Source organism: Pogoniulus pusillus, chromosome 29 (assembly GCF_015220805.1).
Source record: "Pogoniulus pusillus isolate bPogPus1 chromosome 29, bPogPus1.pri, whole genome shotgun sequence".
NCBI lineage: Eukaryota > Metazoa > Chordata > Aves > Piciformes > Lybiidae > Pogoniulus > Pogoniulus pusillus.
The window spans coordinates 11,368,405-11,373,304 of NC_087292.1; positions in this window are offsets into that span (position 1 = coordinate 11,368,405).

Consider the following 4,900-nt stretch of genomic DNA (forward strand, 5'->3'; position numbering starts at 1 on the left):
TCTGCAGAATCCTAAATGAAAAAGTAATACAAAAATATTAATAACTGCAAAACAGGCAAAGCTATTATGTTACTTGGAATCAACACAAATCCAACACAGTTATTTAAGACTGAATATGTATTTAGGGCTGACACCACATTCATCATCTACAGAATTTGTGAGCTCTCAAAACCAAGTACACGATGCAGAATACACAAAATACATTCATATAATTATGCCTTTGACTGTAACCAGTTTAGACTTCTTACACATCTCTGAACCTTTTCAAGTTCCTACATACAGCGTTGCAATTATGATAGATGAAATAAACTGAGGAAAAAATAGTTGTGGTAATCATATAGAGTCATAGAATCATAAAATCAATCAGGCTGAAGAGACCTCCAAGATCATCCAGTCCAACCTATCACCCAGCCCTGTCCAATCAACTAGACCATGGCACTGAGTGCCTCATCCAGGCTTTTCTTGAACACTTTGAGGGAGGGCAACTCCACCACTTACCTGAGCAGCCCATTCCAAAGCAAATCACTCTCTCTGTGAAGAACTTCCTCCTAACATCCAGCCTAGACCTCCCCTGGCACAACTTGAGACTGTGTCCCTTTGTTCTGTTGCTGCTTGCCTGTGAGAAGAGACCAACCCCAGCTGGCTACAGCCTCCCTTCAGGTAGTTGTAGACAGCAATGAGCTCTGCCCTGAGCCTCCTCTTGTCCAGGCTGCACACCCCCAGCTCCCTCAGCCTCTTCTCACAGGGCTGTGCTCCAGGTCTCTCAGCAGCTTTGTCGCCCTCCTGTGGACACATTCCAGTATCTCAACATCTCTCTTGAATTGAGGAGCTCAGAACTGGACACAGCACTCAAGGTGTGGCCAGACCAGTGTCAAGTACAAGGGAAGAATAACCTCCCTTGTTCTACAGGCCACATATATCCTCCTTTAGATCTTTTTAACTACTTATTTCACACTTGAACAGTCATCAGCACCCAAGAGCTGTCCTGCCTTGTACTTCTGCATCGTTAGTACCAGCACCATCCACACAGCCACAATTAAAAGTCTGTCATCATTAACATAAATCCTTGGAAATTATCAGCTTATACTAATTCAAATGCAGAATAGCCCTTCAGTTCATTTTTGCTGCATTTAAAGGAACCACTTGGATTAGACATCTACAAATTCAGCTGCTTTCTAATTAAGTTGTGACACAATACAGCATTAATAGCTCTATAATGGCTGTTCTGGTCTATTGTGTTTACAACCTCCAGTTACCAACACTGCCTACCACACCAGCTATCTCTAACTGCAGTCAAGCTTCTACCCACTCCTCTACAGGGTTTTTTCAACAGATCAACAGTCTGCATGAAAAAAACAATACCATGAAGAAAAAACTAATAAGAGAGGTCCTCTGTTCTTAAGTCAGAGTTACATTTGTATACTCAATATCAACTAATGATTGTTAGCAGTATTTTAGAAGGAACATAAGGAATGTAGTGTAGGCACATTCTCTTGTGCTACAGTAATGTTACATAAAGAAACAAAATTCAGCCACAAAACTGTGGATAAATTGCTGATAAGAATCTACCAGTGCATGAAGTGAATACACAACTGAAATCCTAAATCAGCAAGGTAAATTCTGCCTTGGCTGCACTAAGGAAATCCAGCAAACCTTGTCCTGATCTGCATTTTCCCCTGACTATAAGCAGCAGAGCTGACTTTTTTGATGACTAAAATTTTGGACTGTCTCTACAAATTGTCCATCTTCTATCTGAAATACAACTTTTATAATATTTGAGATGCTTAATGCCTCTCAGATGGAGCTGACATTTTGAAAAGCTCTGTTACTGTGTAACATGAAGCATATTTGACCCTGAAGTCAGTTCAAAGTCTTCAGTTCCATTCCCTTCCTGTGTTTTAGAAAATCACTGTGGATGACTGCAGAAGCTGTATAACCAGTCTTTACTGTCTCTGCTTTGTACCTCCATCCTTCTATCAGAGATCCTAAATATCCCTCTGATGCCAACAGAGAGCTTGCCATCGATTTAAATGAATTTGGAGTTAGGCCCAGAATAGATCACTATGTGAAGCAATAATGGTGTGATTTATTTACACATTTCTGACCTACCTGTAAAATTCAGAGTAAATCAGGACAGTTGCCACACACTTGAAAGAGGGGGAGGGGGAAAAAAAAAAAAAAAGAGAGAAACAAAAACTGGGGCAAAAAGATAAAAAAGACCCAAGCAAAAAGCCAAACAAGTAACTCTCTATTTCACCTCTAGTGCTCATAATTGTTTCATTTCTGATATTCTGTCTTGTAGCTGAAAACTCCATTCTTCTCCAGAACATGACTCCTGTTAGTCTATGAGAAAACCCAATCTTTGTTGTGACTTATTTTGACAGCTTTAATATCATTTTCCACCTGGCATCTGGAAAGTTTTCCATTTTCACTTTGCTCCCATGTCTCACTTTTGTTTCCAAGTATATGTCGCATCCACGCTGCACCTGTCACAGTGGTATCTGTGTGCCTTAACACCGGGCTGAAAACATATATGCCTTTACTTTTGGCTCTTACATATGGGACAATTGCTACCTTCATCACCTGTTTTGCAGTCAGATATTGCCTCTCCTAATAATGACAGCAGTAGATAACCTCCTTCACACCATCACCTGTTTCAGCTAAAGCAAGTCTACTTTTTACCATCCTCTCATTCGTGGTGCTCCTTTCAATATTCATTTGATGAAGTTTTAGTCACTAACTGGTTGAAATCTCTTCTCTGTATTTTCTGGTGCTGTTGCCAGCTTGTTCTTTTAGTGCTCCACTTTCCTACAGATGAAGCACCTCTTCAGAGACTACCAGATATCTTATTTAAAAAAAAAAAAAACCCACACATGGCAGCCTGTGAACAAAATAAAAAAAAAAACAAACAAAGGCTTTTGGATCTTTTGGATTCTTTTGGATCCTGTTCCAAGCAACTGAAATCTGCAGGTTCAGAATTAGCGCTTCAAGAGAAATTACAGAGTCTGAATTTCAGGAAAGATACTGATTACCTGGAAAGATTATTATTACTTTTTTTAAGCTTTGGGGTTTTTTTTTCCTCCTTTTTTTTTTTTTTTTTTTTCCCACAGACATCAGTTTCTGAGTTAGGAGCTGCAGTTTATTCTAGCAGGCATCACTTAGGATGCAGATCTGACTTGGATTCCTTGTCTACCCAAAGGCACACAATTCTCTAGTCCCTGTTTCTACAGTCTTACAAAAGCCAGTCGGAGCTCAGACCCAGGAACTTCAGAGTATACCATCCTGCTTGTTGCCTGACTTATTCCCCAAAGCAAAGGGAAGATGGAAGCATAACAAAGCAGACAGGTGGAAGTAATCCTGGAGGGTATTGATTGACTAGCGACTAGCCCAGCTGTAAATTACCACTTCTCTTTCTCAGTGCAAAGAGAAGGGTGAGGAGAGCTGGAGAGCTGAGGCACGGTGCTTGCTTGGACCATGCTGTTCACTCACAATCAGCCGTGTTTGGGCCGTATCTAAGGCACAAAGCAAAGCCTTGCTTTGCTCTCTCTCACTCCATTGCTCACTGTGACTTTGAGCAGACAAATCACCTCTTTAAATTTGAGTGAAGCAACTTTTATTAAGTTAAAGGACTTAATGCTTTTAAGTATTGCCTATGCTTTTAAAATCCTGCTCTGTACTGTTAATGAATATAATTATATAGCATGACAAAAAAAAAAACCCAGGGCATAATAGCATACAGATGGGGAATATATATAAAAAGGTATTTAATGTAAGCTTATTGGAGCTGAATGTACCAAAGATGATTGATTGCTCAGACAAGTCAGGGAAGTGGGCTAAAAAATATTAACCATAATGGCAATTTACCCATTAACCATTTCATCTAACACCATGATATATTTAGAAACATCTCTGTCATCCAGTTTGTGGCAAACAGCAGGTCTGTGTGCTTGGGTCAATTTGGAAGGAGGATGTTTACTTGAAAAGTGTGGTTATACAGTTAACTACGCCTCAGTGACTTCCACTGTTTTTACAGAACACTCTTTAATCCAAGAGATAGCAAAGAAAGTTTGAAAGACAACTGCCCTTAGTTAGCGAGTAAACGTTTCTGCTGCTGTTTGTCCAAGGGTCGAAGAGTTAAAAGTTTAAAAGGCAGAAAGTTTTCCTCTTGTTTTGACTAAATCAGAGGAAATGTGCTGGAGTTGTGCAGACTTTGATTGCCAAACACAAAGTGGAGATACACAGTGAGAAAAGATAGTAAAGGTTTAACCCAACTGAGGTAAGAAACAAACTCCAAGGATGCCCATGTTGCCCTGTTTTTATCACATTGTTAATCTTTAATCAGGAAAACAGTTCTGAGAACAGCTCTTTGTGTACAGCTAAACAGGCACCATTGCTTGGAAGTTAATAGGATCTCCAGAGAATGACACTATTAAGTCATCATCCTAATAAATCAATGAGCGAGATGTACCACCCAAAGGAGTCCAAACTCTGCTTCCACGTGGATATGGAGCAAATGAACATTAAACCTTGCAAAATCAACAGTAAGGAGTTGGTTGGGGAGGTTCAGAAGAGCACAGGCTTCTCATGTATTTTTTTTCCCCAGCTCAGATCATGAACCAACATGGGTGCAAAAATGTCTGAGCCACCCTAATAAAGTTTCTCAAATCAAAACCCCAAAGAAATAAAGAATGAGCTACAAAATTTAAGGACATATTTAAAAGACACATATATTAGTGTCAGTCAGCAGGTGGTTTAGTCCTCCATATTTAGCCACAGAAATACCTTAAAACTTAGTCTTTCTCCATGCTACAGTGACAAATCAACACTTAAAGACCAAAGCCAAAAAGTCCTATGCCTCCCCATCAGGAACTGGTAGGAGAAATACAGTATAGCAGGAATC